At 37.7% G+C, this 17,693-nt stretch overlaps 1 pseudogene; it reads left to right on the top strand.

The window, feature by feature from the left end:
* The first annotated feature begins 2,588 nt into the window (after positions 1–2,588).
* Positions 2,589–17,693, top strand: part of LOC101421939 (hippocampus abundant transcript 1 protein pseudogene) — a 65,586-nt pseudogene continuing 50,481 nt past the window's right edge.

Below are 17,693 nucleotides of genomic sequence, written 5' to 3'. Positions count from 1 at the left end.
AGGATTTTAGAAATTTTCAGTCAAGAAACAGTATGAATTTCCATTATATTGATTGACACTCTTAGAAAATAAATCTCTTGGAAATAAAATTGGTTTTTCAAAGTCTCCAAATAAGTCATCTGTGGAAGTGAGACTATAAAAAGTTCCTTTGAGTTTCTGCATAGAGAGAAACATGTTAACTGCATATCATAATAATCTTTCTTTAAAACATACAATTTTTATAAAAGTGAACCTGAAATTAATATTTGTTCTTTTGATCATTTTTGTTGTTCTTTCTTGTGATTCAATTCCTATGTTCATATCATGTAAAATTAGTTGCCATGCATATACCTACTGCTTCTTCCACTACTTCTATTTGGGAAACAATGATCTCTATAGCTTAGTAAAGAGAGTAGTGATATCTTTTGGAAGTGGAAAAGTATTTTGAATATATAACTTTTATTTCTATATATTATATATATATATATTTAACAAAATAAGCAGGATACCACAAATGCTGAACATTTTGGATATTTAAGAATAGATATTTCTTACAGAGTTTAGTTGAGAGTGTAAAGTTTTGTTGTTTTTTTTTTTTTCTGTTTCTTTAGAAGGCTTGAGAACTTCAGTGTGGAGGGAAACTGAGCAGCATTCAGTTAATCAGGAAATATTTATTGAGCACATAGTATATGCTAGGTACTGTTCTAGCTTTAGGAATCATAAAGAACCTATGATTTGAGGCAACCTGATTTATATTTTCCTACACATGGTTCTTATGCCCTTTTAATTTGAATCTATAGTTAACACTATACCCATTAAATATATGCCAAAGAGACTTAAATCTTCTGGTTGTTCATATGCCAGTTGAGCCCTGCATCTCAGCAGAGTTACAACACCTACTCTTGAGTTCATTGGACTCACCCAGGACAACTAACAAAAGGATGATGGACAAGGCCTATCCCCCAAAATAGTGGGTATCTACATCTGCAAATAAGGCAGTACCATCCATCTGCCCCATGGGATGTAAACTCCCTCTCAACTGGAAGCAGAGTGGGCATCACCGTTCCCAAATCCTCAGGATGAGGAATGTACAAACATAAGGGGGAATGTAACAATGGACTAAGGTAGGCTTATTATTATTCTAGTATTGGAAGAACTTGTAATATTGATATAAAGGCAGTGGTCGCCAGAGGTTCTGAGGGGGGGGCGGGGAAGAGGGAAGAATAGATGTAATATGGGACATTTTTTGGGCATTGTAATTGTTCTGCATGATTTGCAATGACAGATACAGTCCATTATACATTTTGTCAAAACCTATAAAATCGCACAGTTCAAAGTGTAAACCATAATGTAAACTATAGACCATGGTTAATATCAGTGCTTCAATATGCGTTTTTCAGTTGGAACAAATGAAATATGTTGTTAAGAGAGAAAAGTGTGAGAGGGGAGTGGATGGGGTATATGGGAATCCTCTATATTTTTGATGTAACATTTTTGTAATCTAAAGCTTCTTTAATTTAAAAAAAAGAATGCTGTGGAAGTGATGCTTTGTGGTTTCTGAGACTAGATCAGAAAAGGCCATGATTCTCCCTGATCATTTGCTTTTTGGAGATCCCTTTCAGGACATGTCCTTCAGAGTCTAGTTATTATGTTATTAGGTCTCCATGCTACAAAGAGAGGCCATATGCAGGTGCTTCCATTAATAGTCTCAGCTAAAATGTCAATATGAAAGTAAAGAAGTCATCTTGTAAATATTAATAGATCCCAGGAATTTCCTAATTCCTGACCCACAGCACCCATAAGTATAATAAAGTTGTTTTTTTTCTAGGATGTACCAGGAACTGAACCAGGCACCTCCCATGTGAGAAGCAGGTGGTCAACTCCTTGAGCCCCATCTGCTCCCTGGTTAATTTTCAAAGGCTTATTTAACTGTTAATTTCATCAAAAATAGCTACCATTTAGGGAACATTTATTCTGCTAGGCACTGTCCTTAAGTCCTTAAGTACATCTTACTTCACCCTTAAAACAATACTGGATACCCATTTTACAGAGTGAGAATTTATCTTTACTAATATAGCCTGTGCATAAATTCAAACTTATTATATATCCAAGTTTGCCTAGAAAACCAATTGAGAATTATAAACTCTATAGGATTTGGATATTCAGGGAGGATGAAAACCAAATGTGTTAAGCTTACCTGGAATGTGGGGGGTTTGTGTTAAAAGCTTACCTGGAACATGGGAGATATGTGTTAATTCAAACTTACCTGGAGGAAATAACCTATCTAATACTCAGATAAAACACTCGAAGAAACTAACAAAAACTCCTTTTGCATATAAGCACCATTTGACTCCCCACTCTTACATCCTCTTTATAAAAGGGACCCAAAAATTCTATTCAGGCCTCGGTTTTTATCAGGACAAGAGTCTGCTGAGTCTGGCTGGTCAAAATAAACCTTCCTTCTCAGAATTCTCACGTCTTGGCCTTCAATACCATGTACACCCAACTTTTCTCTGCTACCACATCTCTGGGACTTGTCCAGGACATGCTCAGAAGGTCAGAGGAGTAATGGTTGATTACCCCTCCAGGATGTCTCCGAGGAGGCCAGGATGGGCTGGGCAAACCCCAGCTCTGGGAGTCCCTGGACTCCTCTTAGTCCAGAAAGAGGTTGTGGACTTGTCAGAGCCCTCTTGGAGAAAGCAGAGGCACTCGAGGATTCAAGAGACCCTAAGAATGAAGCAAGAAGCTCCACACACCAGACAGGTAAGATCCCCGGGAGCATTGCACAGGAAAAATCCTAATTCTAAAAATTAGGAGGGATGCCCAATTAGCTCTCAAAAGGAGAAGGTCCCACTACTCCTGAGAAAAAGGGAGAAAACCATCTTCTCTAGGTCCGAGAAAGGAATAAGGGGTGGTTGTGTGCATGTGATTGTGGAGACTGAGTGAGATGCAGAAACACACTTCTGCAAGGTGAGTACTGAGTCCCGATCTGTGGTTCCATGGTGAGCTAATCTGGGCAAGGACATTCTGGGGGCCCTCCCTGCAAAGGGACCCTCTTCTGAGTCAGGGGTTTATATCAACCTGCTAAGGCGAAGAGGTGTTGTAAGCTCCCACTAGGGATGCAGCTGGAAATGGATGAAGCATAAGGCTGGGTGAGTGTTGTGCAGTGTTGCCACAAGGTGGAAACATGGGAAGCACACAAAGTGGGACCCTATTAGGTTGTATGCTGAAAAATTTTCTCCATGCATTCCATGGAGATGTATGTAGCATAAAGTTCAAGCCAGGAAAGCTTAGAATGCTTGGTGTTTAGAATGGCTGACTTTTGGTGTGGGCTGGCCCCAGGAAGGGATTTTAGACTCCTGGATCATCTGTAAAATCCATGATGTAGTAACCAGAAAACCAGGGCACCCAGACCAGTTCCCCTACATTGATGCCTGGCAAGACACTGTAAGTCAAAGTCTGCCCTAGTTAGAGAAGTATATGACTAAAGAAGCCAATATTTGCCTAATACAAAAACCTAGGAGTGCTGTACCAGGAACCAGGCCAAACAAGCACTGTGCAAAGGGTCCAGAGAAAGTGAGCCCCAAATCAAGTGCCAACCAACCCATTCTAGAAGGATCAAATGAAAATGACCTCTCACTGCCTTATGTGATTGATCCTTCCATGGCAGTGCTGAAGAATGAGGATGAGCCAATTTCGCTAAGCAATGCTTCCTCATTATCATCTGTGCTGGGAAGTGCAATGCCCACACCATCCCCGCAGCTACTGTATGGCCATCCACACCAGAGACTGTACCTACACCATCTCCACAGCTGCCTTTGTCACTATCCTCACTAAAAAATGCAGGCCAGCTGCCTCCACAACTGTTTGACCCTGGCAGTGCAGTGCCAACCATCAGGAAGGAGTTTCTGAAAAATGGCAACTCAGATCATGGTGAGCTTGGAAGCAGAAGGAGCAAGGAGAAGGGTGACCTTACAGTTACCTCTACGTGAAGCCCTGGCCCCAATTTATTATGATGCAGATGGCCAGATTCAGGGGGGAAATTGGATGTTTATCTACCAGCCCTTTACTATAATGGACCTCTTTAACTGGAAAAGCCACACTCCACCATTCTCAGAGAAGACTCAGGCCATGATGGACCTTTTCCAGTCCATCATACAGACCCACAAACCCACCTGGGCTGATTGCCAACAACTCATAATGACCTTACTAAACTTTGAAGAAATTCAGGGAGTCCAAATAGGCCTCTGCATTGACAGTAGATGAATAGATCCAGGAGCCTACATCTGTGTTGGGTATCAAGAACGTCCACTCACAAGTAAAGCCCACTCTGTATTCCACTCCTTCTATGAAGAAATGGAAAAGCCCTTTTTCATTTCACAAGCAGCAAAAAACCTCTTCATAAACCTAGCTGAAGTAGTAGGGGTAGCCTTTAATGTCTCCTCATGTTATGTATGTGGAGGTACTTATATGGAAGACCAATGTACCATTCTACATTCCCACCAACAGTGAATATGTATTCCTACCTCTCCACATCCTCTCCAACATTTACGGTTTTCTGACCTTTTAATAGAGGCCAGTCTAATAGGTGTGAAATGATATCTCACTGTAGTTTTGATTTGTATTTCCATAATTGCTAGTGATGGTGAACATTTTTTCATGTGTTTCTCTACCATTTCTATTTCTTCTTTGAACAGCTGCCTTTTCAAGTCTTTTGCCCATTTTTTAATCAGATAGTTTGTCCTTTTATTTTTGAGTTGTGTGATGTCCTTATATATAATAAATATTAAACCCTTATAAGATGGGTTATTGCCAAATATTTTCTCCCATTGATTTGGGTGCCTTTTCACAACTTTTGACAAAATTCTTTAGGCTGCAAATTGTTGAATTTTGAGGAGGTTCATTTATCTATTTTTTCTTTTGTTGCTCATGCTTTTTGAGTAAGGTTTAAGAAACTATTGCTTACCACAAGAACTTGATGGTGTTTTCTACATTGTCTTCTAGGAGTTTCATGGTTGTTCTTATATTTAAGTCCTTGATTCATTTTGGCTTAATTTTTGTATAAGGTATAATATAAAGGTCTTCTTTCTTTCTTTTGGATATGGCTATTCAGTTCTCCCAGCACCATTTGTTGAAGACTGTTCTAGCCCAGCTAGGTGGGCTTAACAGGTTTGTCAAAAATCATTTGACTGTAGATGTTAGGGTCTTTTTTTGAGTTCTCAATTTGGTTCCACTGGTTAATCTCTGTCCTTTTGCCAGTACCATGCTGTTTTTACCACCGTAGCTAAGTAATATGCTTTAAAGTCCAGAAGCAAGAGTCTTCCAACTTTGTTCTTTTTAAAGATATTTTTGGCTATTCAGGTCCCCTTACCCTTGCAAATAAATTTGATTAATGGATTTTTGATTTCTGCAAAAAAGACTGTTGTGATTTTTAAAGGAATTGCATTGAATCTGTAAATCAGTTTTGGTAGAATTGGCATCTTTATGATATTTAGTCTTGCAATCCATGAACACAAAATGTTCTCCCATTTATTTAAGTCCTCTTCATTTTTTTTTTTGGCAATGTTTTGTAGTTTTCTGAATATAGGTCTTTACATCCTTGGTTAAGTTTATTCCTAAATATAAGATTGTTTTAGTCACTATTATAAATGGAATTGATTGTATAATTCTTTTAATGTGCTTTTGGATTCTGCTTGTAAGTATTTTGTTGAGGATTTTTGCATCTGTATTTATTAGAACTATTATCTGTAATTTTCTTTTTTCTTAGTATCATTTGGTTTTGGTATTAGGATGATATTGGCTTCATAGAATGAGTTTTGCAGCATTCTTACTTGTTCAGTCTTTTGGAATGCTTTGAATAATCTTTGAATAATTGGTAGAATTCACCTGTGAAGCCATGTAGTTCTGGGCTTTCATCTTTGGCAGGTTTTTGATGATTGCTTTGTTGAGGTCTTCTATTTCTTCTAGAGTCAGTGTATGTGGTTCATGTGCTTCTAGGAATTTGTCCATCTTATCTACATTTTCTTGTTTTTTTTTTAGCATACAGTTGTTCATGTTATCCTCTTATGCTCTCTTATTTCTACAGAGTCCGTGGTAATGTCCTCTCTCCCATTTCTGATTTTATTTGTTTGTTCTCTCTTTTTTTCTTTGTCAGTCTAGCTGAGGGTTTTTATTTTGTTGATCTTCTCAAAGGACCAACTTTTGGTTTTGTAGTATTCTATCTTTTTTGTTGTTGTTGTTATCAATTTCACTCATTTCTGCTTTGATCATGCTATTTCTTTCCTTTGGCTTGGTTTGAGATTAGTGGGCTTTTATTTTTTGTAGTTCTTCTAGGTGTACAGTTAGGCCATCAATTTTAGCTCTTTCTTCTTTTTTAATTTCTATAATTTTTCCTCTCAGCACTGCCTTTCTGGTGTCCCATATGTTTTGATATGTTGTGTTCTCATTTTCATTCACTTCAAGTCATTCTCAGCATTCTCTTGCAATGTCTTTTTTGCCTATTGATTATTCAAGAGTGTATTGTTTAGTCTCACTATATTTATGAATTTTCCATTTTTCCATCCATTATTGATTTCTACCTTCACACTGTATGATCAGAGAAAGTGTTTTGAGTAATTTCAATCTTTTTAACTTTATTGAGACTTGTCTTTTTACCCAACATATAGTCTATCTTGGAGAAGGATCCATGAGCTCTTGAAAAAAACATATTTCCTACTTTTTCGGGGGTGCAGTGCTCTATAGATGTCTATTAGGACTAGTTCATTTATGATATTATTCAAGTCCTCTGTTTCTTTATTTATCCTCCCTCCAGATGTTCTATCCCATACTGAGAGTTGTGTTGAAGTCTCCAATTATTATTGTAGAGATTTTAATTTCTCTATTCAGCTTTGCCAGTGTGTGCCTCATGTATCTTGGAGCACTGAGATTAGGTGCACAAATATTTAGAACAGCTATTTCTTCTTGGTGAGTTGCCCCTTTTATTAATATATAATGACCATATTCATCCCTTACAACAGTTTTGCACTTAAAATCTATTTTGTCTGACATTAGTATCAGTACTCCAGCTCTTTTTTGGTTACAATTTGCATGGAATATCTTTTTCCAGTCTTTTACTTTTAATATGGTTGTGTCTTTACTTCTGAGGTGAGTCTCTTATAGACAACATATGGTTGACTCATATATATTTTTAAGCATTCTATAAGTCTCTGTCTTTTGATTGGGGAGTTTAAGCCACTAACATTCATTGTAATAACTGTAAAGGCATTACTTACTTCATCTATTTTGATCTTTGGCTTTCTGTTGTCATATCATACTATAGTCTATCTTTTTACCCTTTAATTTACCCTTTCGAACAACCTTCATTTCTACACTCTTCTCCAAGTCTCTTGCCCTTATTTTTTCCTTTCAGGTTGCATCAATTCCTTTAGTATTTCTTGTAATTCTGGTCTTTTGGTAACTTATTTTACCAATTTTTGTTTGCCTGTGAAGACTTTGAACTCCCCTTTAGTTCTGAAGCACAGCTTTGCTGGATAAAGAATTCTTGGTTAGCATTTTTTCTCTTTCAGTAAGTTAAATACATCATACCACTTTCTTCTTTCGTCCATGGTTTCTGATTAGAAGTCAGCATTTAATCTAATTGAGTGTCCCTTGTGTGTAAGGCTTTGCTTTTCTCTTGCTGCTTTCAGAATCCTCTATCTCAAATATTCATTCTGCCACTTTTCCATTTTCTTCTCCTTTTTGGGACACTGATAATGCATATGTTTTTACATTTTACATTCTCATTCAATTTCCTGAGACCCTATATCATATTTTCCATTCTCTTCTTTTTCTGTTCTTCTGCCTTTTCCAATTCGGATGTCCTATCGTCAATCACGAATGCTGTCTTCAAACAGTTCAAATCTGTTCTTAAGTGCCTCTAATGTATTTTTAATCCCCCCATCATGTGTTTCATTCCCATAAGATGTGTTACTTTTCTCTGTAGACTTTCAAATTGTTCTTTATGCTCACAGTGTCTTTTAAATATCCTTTATCTCTTTAGTTATATTTTCTTTCAATTCTTTAGGTTGATTTAGGAGAGTTGTGTGATTATTATTAATTGTCTTAAAAACCCTGAATCTCTTCAGGATATTTGGTTTTTGCCTTTGACTGGGTCATCTCTTTCTGTTTCCTAGTGTGGTTTATAATTTTTTTGCTGATGTCTAAGCATATGACTATGTTGATGAATTTACTTTATGGTCAGTTTCTCTCTCACCTTTTATTATTTTTTCATAGCTCTTCTGTGATGGTTGGTTCAACTTATCCTCAGTCTTGAAAATTGCTCAGCTTAAGTTATCAAAATTGTGCCAGTGGATTACTAATGGGGTGCAGATTTTCTTTCAGAAGTTAGAAAACAGGGTGACCCAAGTGCAGTTTTTGTCAATGCAATATATAGATCAGCCAATAGATGGTGCTTGTTGGTGCACTTTTCCATGGAGGTATATCTCTCTCCTTTTTCCTTTGTTTTGGTCTGGCCTGAGCAGATGTTCAAAGTGGGCTCTGCTAGCCCAGTTCACTGAAGTAAAGCCCAACAACATCCCCTCTTTTTCCCTTGTAACTGCTGACATGAAAGAAGACGACTGCTTCCCTCTCAATCAGCTGCATTGAGCAAGGGGTTTTAGCTCTACTTAATTTCTTGCTGATGGCTAGAGCCCTTCCTAGTAGCCCAGAGGTTTAGTAACTCAGAGTTTGTGTTTCAGGTTCTTCTTCTCTCTGTCCCTCATCCTCCTGGGAGTTGTGAAGCACTGTTCTGTTCTGCTGACCCCCAAAGCAGATTACTGAGACAGCTTTTGGCTCTTTCTTTATTGTTTTTGTGAGATAGCTGAGACTTGCCTGACTAATCCAACATCATCTTCCCTCAACGCCCACTCTCTTCATTTTTAAATAAACATGGCTCTTAGTCCCTAAGGGAAACATAGCAAAACAAAATAAGGTGGAATGTAATTACAACTCTTAAAACTTCAACAAAGTGCCTAACATAAAAATATTCAAGTTCAATGTCATATGTTCTGCTACTACCTTTAAATTTTTAAATTCTTACTCTCCCTTCCAATGTAATATTCTCTCTTGGATGATCAGGGGAAACTCTAGACCCACTGCCAACTCTTGATTAATGCCTTCTTTCTTGTCAAGTATCCTCAGATTCTGTATTGTTGGGTTTTCATAGCATTGCTCTCTCTTACCAGCCTCTTTGGAAATAATTTTATATTATTGCATCATTTTTACATACTGACATTCATGAAAATGATTCAAGGTGCTATGTTCTCATGCATGATTTAGTCTTTCAGAAAGTTACATTCATGTCCTTGTCTTATTTGCTTAGGAGAAGAAATTACATAGTATGTTTCAAACACATGGTATATTTTTGAATAATGTTTGGCAACATAGATGGTATAAAACATGGTAACATAAATGATATAATCCTAAAGAAGACTTCTAGGCAGAGTGTGAGCCACAGAAAATATACTTGACTGGTCTCTTATTGGCTTTAGTTTACAAAAGGATAGCCCTCTGGGGGCTGAATCTCAATTAAAGACAGCAAATGTGGAGCTAAGTAAGCAGAGGGTCTGTCAGAGATGGAAGACAATATATGGTTCTAATCTAGAAATTGGTGACATTCTTGTCAAGGGCTATGTTAAAATTCTTATCACAGGTATGCCATTTCTCTTTTACCTTCATATACCTATCTTTTTCTAAATTCATTTTAATATCTGTGCATTTCCTCATACGGTATCTTTAGGCTTAATTATTTATTTCTTATTATGTTTCTTCCTTCTACATACAAATAAATTGCTCCTGGTTCAGGCAAGAATAAACTTAGAAATGCTTTAAAATTAATTTTGAGATGCATTAAAACATAAATAGAATGGTCCAGATTCTTTTAGCAAAAGAGCTCCAGTTATTGCATTAACTCTTGCCCATCAAGCAGGAACAATTTTGTAATGGGGATCTACCTTACTCATTTTAGTAAACCAATAAGTATGCCAACTTTTGTGTGTGTGAACTATTATATGCTGGGCATTGTGCTAAGTGCTAGAGCTATAAAAAGAAAACAGTGACCACAAAGAATGAATGCTGTTTTAATGTGCTTTCCAATTAGGGAATGATTTACATTACTACTTTCCTTTTTTTTCCAGAAATAATCTAGGTGTAGCAAAGGCAAAAGGTCATGACTTGCCTATCTCACCCATTCCTGCCTGATTTCTGGATAGGAAAAGTATTTAATGATGCCAATCAGAGTCAGCAAGTCTGTGTTCCATTCAGGAGGCTGTAATGGAGAATCTGTTCCCTTGCCTTTTCCTGGCTTCTAGTGGCTACCCACATTCCTTAGCTCAATATACTGTTCCTCCATCTTCTGACACATATCGTTCTGACTTCTGTACTCAAATCTCTCTCTGCCTCCGTTTTTCACCTTTTAGAGATCCTTTTCTCATCCTTGAGTTCATCCAGTAACCCAGGATAATCTCTCCATTTCAAGAGTTTTAAATAACATCTGCAGCCTCTTTTGCCATTTAAAGTAACATATTCACAGCTCTGGGAATTAGGATGTGGGGGCATTATTCTATCACCACAACATTAATTAAGTGAAACCAAAAACCAGTCTTTAAAAAGTGTGGAGTAAGACATTGTGTGTACAGTCTATGAATATAGAAAGAATTTGGTATGTCGGGTAAAATGAAATTACGTCATTGTTTATATTTGTAATGAACAGTAGAGAGAGTGGTATGATATAGTTTTGTATTGCAAAAAATCAGTTTAAAAGCCATTAAAATTGATTAAGTATAAAGTGAATTGGGCAATTGCAAGCTAACCATGCTATATTACTTAGAACCTAATTATGAAACAGTAATTGTTTATGTTTACGGACCTTTTGTGCTAAGCATTGTGCTAAGTGCTCTACATGTATCATCTGTTATTAAAATTATGGGACAAGTGCTATTATTTTAGCCTACTTAATATGAGAAAACTGAAGTTTAGTGAAGATAAGTAACTTGCTTAAAATCATATAGTTAGTATGTATTAGAATCTGGTCTTGAACCCAATTAAGTCTGTGAACTACCTTCATTATTGTACTACCTTGTGCCATTTACTTTTTCTTATTTTACAGAGAATTTTCTTACAGGCTTCACCTAGAAACTAAGGCCTGTCTTAGTTTGGGTTGTCATGGAAACAGATTCTGAGACAGGGATTTGAGCACAAGTAGTTTATCTGGAAGTACAAGTATCACTGGTAGGGAGATGGGAGGGGTAGAAGGAGAGGAAGATGGTATGGTATTCAGTCACCAATCCTGGTAGCTGATGGGAGTTTAAGCCTATGGAATAAAGAGGGAAAAGTACAAATGTACAAATGACTCAGGAGCCAAGGGACTTCTTGTATAATGCACCAATTTCTAGGATTCATATTTTGAGGTCTGTTCCTGAGGAGTATGAGTACTGCTGGCCTTCTGCACAGGCATAATAGGTCAAAATCATCCCTTTTATAATTTCAGAGAAAGGTGATGGTTAGGCTAACCGCGTGTTGACTTAGTCAGGTGATTGTGCCCAATTGTTTGGTCAAGCAAGCACTGGGCTAATTGTAATACAAGGATATTTAGTTATCACTGAGTTTTCTGCTTTAGTTATCACTAAGTTTTCTGCATAGATGGCTGAGTACATATAAGATCAACCAGGGAGATTGCCATCAGCAATAAGTGATGTTTTATCCAATCAGTTGAATGCCTTAAAAGGGGAAGTGGTTTCACCATTTAGAGAGAATTTCTCTGTTGGAAATTGAGGCACAGTGGTCTCACAAGGAGAGACTTGCTGTTTGCATGGCTATGCTTGCACCCTAAGGAATGCAGTAAATAAGAGTTCCCAGCAAACAGGATGAAGCTGTTAAAGGCTGAAAGAAAAGATGAGCACATACCTTTTGTAGTAAATAGAACACTTAGACTTTGTACCTTGAGATAAAATTTTTTGAGTTCCTTAGTAATGCTAATAGTTAACTGCAAGTTGCTGCTTGTTGTCATGCAGACTGGGGTATATAGAGAGCCCCTGGTAAACAATAAAGTTGTCTGAGGAGTCTCTACGCGAAGACCCCCTGATCCCAGCTCTCTCTCTTTCTTTCTCTCTTTGTTTCACTCTCTCTCTCTTTTTTTCATTCCCGATACCCTTCGGGCCCAGATCTCCAATATTTCCCAGCTCCTCGTTGGACAGCCAACCTCTCCCAGAAACTCATCAAAGACTTTCATTGGACTTCCACCCGAGCCCCAGTTTTGCAGCCTGCCTGTGGAATCTGGACTTGTGCACCCCCATGGTCAAGTGAGAGAATCTTATCAAATGTCATACTATTTACAGATATCTCCTGTTGATTCTGTTTCCTAGAGAACCCTGACTAATACAGAGGCATAGAGATACAGGCAGTTGGAGTTCTGCGCACTGTGGGTCTCAGAGATATGGCAGTGTCCCAATAAGACCTTTAACAACATGCTTCTTTTATATGCCCTTATTTTCATAAGACAATGTGGGAAAGGTACATGAACATGCCAGCTGTAGTTACTAATATTTTCAGTATTGCTGATTTGGTTTCAAGAAACAAAGTTTGTCCTGTATCTGTTAGGATGTGCTCCAGCACACCAGCACTTGTGAGACATTGTACTCAGGCCTAGGGTAGACAAGATGATCAGGAATGCTGTCACTCCTGATTTCCAAAGTTGAAACTACTACTTTGTGATTTCCTTAGGACCTGATACCAATCATATATCAACATGTTAATGTTAAAAAAGAGGCGGTCACTACTCTATTTTGAATTCGAAATGAATGTGCAATACTTTCCAATGAGTTAATGTGGATTTTTTGTCTGTTTTTAAGAGTAAAGACTGCATTATCTTAACCCCCACCCTTTATGTGGCTAGTTTATAGATACAAGTAGAATTCTATAAAATAACACTTTTTAAAGAGGCAGACATTTACTGCTCTACCATGGTTTCTCATGGAGAGTTGTCAAACTAAATTTCATGGCATTTAATTTCTCTTTTCACACTTTTCTTTTGGTAATTTCCTCTTAGAGACTTGACCCAAATTGATTTTATCTTCTTCTGTGTACTTATAGAAGCACAGGCAAAAAAAAGAAAAAATCTGATTTGTCTTTCTATTTCTTGTAAACAAGACTTAATAGCACAGTTCTGAAATAAAGGTTTTTTTTCCCAGAAGGGAAAAAGAGTATACAAATATTTTTCATCAAGAGTAATAGAGACTATATGTAGGAGCATCAATGGTATATGATGTTTGAACCTCCCAAACTCTGCTACTATAAAAATAATTGAAGAATAGTTAAGTTGCCAGAATAAATTATTTCCAATTGACATTATTTGGTATGAACAGTCTAGAATGTTATCTGTGCAAGAGTCTATAAAATGGGCATATTCTATTAGGCTCTATTTAAATAGCAGATTCTGTTGACCACACATTAACTATTTTACTCTAAGACATGAACATTTTGTGTGGTGAAGAGCGGAAGGTTTTCATTTTTAAGGTTATTATTTTTTACTTATTTTCAGTGACTTTAAAATACTAGATATTACTTTTGTTCTTTTAAAAAATAGCCTAAGTGAATATTATTGCTGTAATTTATTTTTTCTAAAGTTTGAAATGGAATGGAAAGATAAAAAATCTGATAAACAATTATAACAAAAGTACCATACTAATGCAAGGTAGTAGGTAATAGAGGGTGTTATTTGAGAACTCTGCATTTTCTGCATAATTTTTCTGTAATTCTACACCATTCTAATGAAAAATGTTATATTAAAAATCTATGGGGAAGCGGCTGTGGCTCAATCAGTCAGATTCTTGTCTACTACATGGGAGGCTCCTTGTGAAGGCAGGCTTGCCCATAGGCTGTGGAGAGCTGCCGGCCTGCAAGCACTGCGGAGTGCTGACTCAGCAAGGTAATGCAACAAAAAGGGAGACAAGTGAAAAAAAAAACAATGCAGAAGAACACGCAGCGAATGGACACAGAGAGCCGACAGCAAACAAAAAGTTGCAAGGGGGGCGGGATAAAAAAAAAGCTATTCATTGTATCCCAATGTAATTATAATTAATACATTAATGGCATAAAAAAGAAGCTTTCCCTTTGAGCAGTGAATGGAGACCTAAAGAGAAGGAAAATGAATCAAATGGAATTTGGGCCAGGTTTCTATTTTTTCTGTGTTGCTGTGTGTGATTTATCTATGATTCAATTTTCTTTTGTTTTGTTAAAGCTTGTGTGACTTTGGCGGTTGCCTGAGATTTGTTGGGTGTTGGTAGTATCATGGTGGGACTTGCAAGGGGAATTGTGAGTCTTTGAGGGGACATCTCACGTTGGCCTGATGCCCAAGCCCAGTGCACCCATTGCCTCCCCACATGTACACACACACACACTAGTGCACACCCCCACTCACAGGCAGTTCCTTAGGCTGCAGGTTCTTCTCTAGGTCATCAGTTGGCCAAAACCCTCTGGGCATGTATACCTCCTACTGTCAGATGTTTAGAAAATACATAGAAAAGTAGGATGATGCATAAAAGGTGGTAAAATGTTCAGTTGATGGCTCTGTGTATCTGCATATGGGGTCTGATGTAATTCTCTGTATGGTTTCCTATTATTTTTTAAAAATCTCATAAAATTGAAATATTTCAAAATAAAAAGTTATACAATGGACATTCAGGGCACTCCTCTCTTGGGGTTTCTGTGTGCACTCCTGGAAAGACCATCTCAAGCCGTCCTCATACAGGCCACAGGCTTGTCATGCCAGCTGGACCCAGCCTCCCCCAGCTGCTCCTTCAGGCTGCCCATGCCCAGGACTTTGTCCTCAGAGGACCTGGGAGCCTCCACCACCCAGCAGCAAGGAGGACACACAGCACCCCGACCTCCTCGGTGTCTGGACACGATTTTCCACTGTCAGGAACCAGGACTCCTTGGAGAAATGGCTGATTTCAGGGCTGCAGCAAGAAAAGTGAGACATGAGCTTACAGCATTCTATAGCTAGATAGTAAGGAAGGGCTCAACAAACAAAGAAGATCCATCAAAAGGACAAAACTTCAATGTGCAGGGCACCTATTGACCAAGTCAAGGAAATTAGAGGATTAGAATAAATAATGATATAAGCCAACTATAAACTATTGAATTGGAATGCATAAGTCCATGCTGAATTAAATATGTACATACAAACATACATAAAGTTTGATGAAAACAGGGATATTTACAGTTACAAAGCACTCCTGCCCAAAAAATACGAAAAAGGAAAGTGTAGCTTTTTACTGGAGAAGACTGGTGTCCCATGCCAATCAGGTGATTTGATGAGCACTATCAGTAATGGGATCACTGAAATCAGGAGCCACCAACTGGGGTGCCTGGAAAACTCAGCATCACTTCTGTGATACTCCTCCCTTGGCCCTTGGTCTGAACAGAGACCAAAACAGAGACATATCAAGAAAGAGAGCTGCCATTTACCCTGACATGTGAGAGATGACTCCAGGATAACCTGCTGCCCCAGAGAAACCCTGAGAGACTGAAAGAGAGGCTGGAAGCTGAAATCAGCAGAGCAGCTGAAGCCACTAGTCCAGGAGGCGAGGGGAGAGATGTGCCATATGCCTGATTGTCCATAGCTGAGCTCAGGGGCAAGTGAGCCTGGAGGAGGAGGCAGAGGCCTCCATATGGCCTTGTCGCGAGGTAGGAGTCCAGGATTCTCTGGCAGCAGACCTTTGGGGAGACAGCCTCTCTAATGATTCCTTGATGTGGACATTTTCACAGCCTCAGAATTAAAGGCTTTTACCTTAATAAATTCCCATATAAAAGCCGAAAAAATAAAAGTAAAAATAAAAAGCTGATGAAAGCCAGATACATAGCAGCCTGGAGGAACTGGAATGAAAACCAATGATGGCATTCACCCCCAAATCCTTACTCCATTCTCCACTATTTTCAATTGTATATTGGCAATGCAGAACTTAACTGAAGATAAGCTGATGAAAAATGTAAAGGGATGACTTAGTTATTCATATATTATGAAAAAAACATAGAAATTTGCTTTTACAGGTAAGTATTGAAGAGTCATCAGAATATGCATGAGTCCGGATGATAGTTTCAATGGAATTCTTTTTGTTACTGATGATATAACCCATTTATGGCTAATTTGCATAAAGGCATTTATGTATAAATTAAAATACAAATAATGAAGGGAAAATATTCAAATATAGTAAGGATTCTCAAAAATTGATGATTAATACCCTTTTAAAGTCCTTTAAAGATGTTCAAGGTGTTTTTTTAGCAAGAAATTATGATTTGAATTGAGAACGGGTACCAAATTAATTTAAGTAGTAGTTGCAGACCCTAACCAGTATTTTTGTATGAAAGACTGAAATGCTCCTCTTAGAGGATGCCAAATTACCCTTAACTTCCCCTGAACAGAGCATTCCCCATGTTCCATTATTTTTTCTTTTTAAATGATTTTTTTTTGTTTCTCCTCCCTCCCTTCCTGTCCCATTGTCTGCTCTCTGTGCCTATTCGCTGTGTGTTCTTTTGTGTCTGCTTGCATTTTTGTCAGCAGCACCAGGAATCTGTGTCTCTTTTTGTTGTGTCATCTTGCTGCCTCTGCTCTCCATGTGTGCGGCACCACTCCTGGGCAGGCTGTGCTTTTTTTGCATGGGGTAGCTCTCCTTGCAGGGCACACTCCTTGTATGTGGGGCTCTTCTACGTGGGGGACACCCCTGCGTGGCATGGCACTCCTTGCACACATCAGCACTGTGCATGGGCCAGCTCACCACACAGGTCAGGAAGTCCTGGGTTTGAACCTAGACCTCCTATATGGTAGGCGGACACTCTATCCGTTGAGCCAAATCTGCTTCTCCCCATGTTCTGTTATAATTACTTGATTACTTGTTTGCATTCCTTCATGATAGAGGGATCATATCTAGATAAACATTGTATTTTGAGTGAGTAGCACTTAGTAGAAAATAATAATTATTTGTTGAGAGAAAAGATACATTTATAATTTTGTCTATATTCATATATACTAAAATTGTCTTATATTTTAAAGTTGACAAGCTTTATTAATATTATATCATTAAATCAAACTTGAATTTTGTCTTGAATACAAAAGCTTCTAGCCCAGTTTCTGATTCAGGGAAAATGTAGGATTGTAGTTTTTATTTTGAAAGAAAAATAAACAGGTCTCAAAAGCATTAGGATGATAATAATGGACACTATGTTGTAAACTGCATAAAGTTGGGACCTACAAGGACCTATATTTTCTGTGTCTCTGTTCTAGTTTTTTTTGGTAGTAAATATTAGTATATGCACAGTTTTGTTAATAAAATATATGTTAAAAAAAGAATCACAATGCAACCAACCACTATGTACCTGCCCTTCAATTTAAGAAAAGAACATTATCATTAATTTGTGCCCATCACCAATCCCATCCAACACCCTACATTTCCAGATTATCATTTTCTGAAGTCTGTGTATATCAGTACCATTTGTTTCTTTATAGTTTCATCACTTTATATTACAGGCTTTAATGATTGTCAAATGCTTGATTGTGAATTGATGCCTTGATAAAGCTTGTTAATAAAGATGTACATGCCTTCATGAATTTACTGGCCATTTAAGGGTTTTCTTCATATTTGCCTATTTTGCTCAAATCTTTTCCCTCCATTTAAAAATATATT

The sequence above is a fragment of the Dasypus novemcinctus genome, chromosome 1 (genome assembly GCF_030445035.2).
Source record: "Dasypus novemcinctus isolate mDasNov1 chromosome 1, mDasNov1.1.hap2, whole genome shotgun sequence".
NCBI lineage: Eukaryota > Metazoa > Chordata > Mammalia > Cingulata > Dasypodidae > Dasypus > Dasypus novemcinctus.
This window is presented reverse-complemented; position numbering and strand designations above follow the sequence as displayed.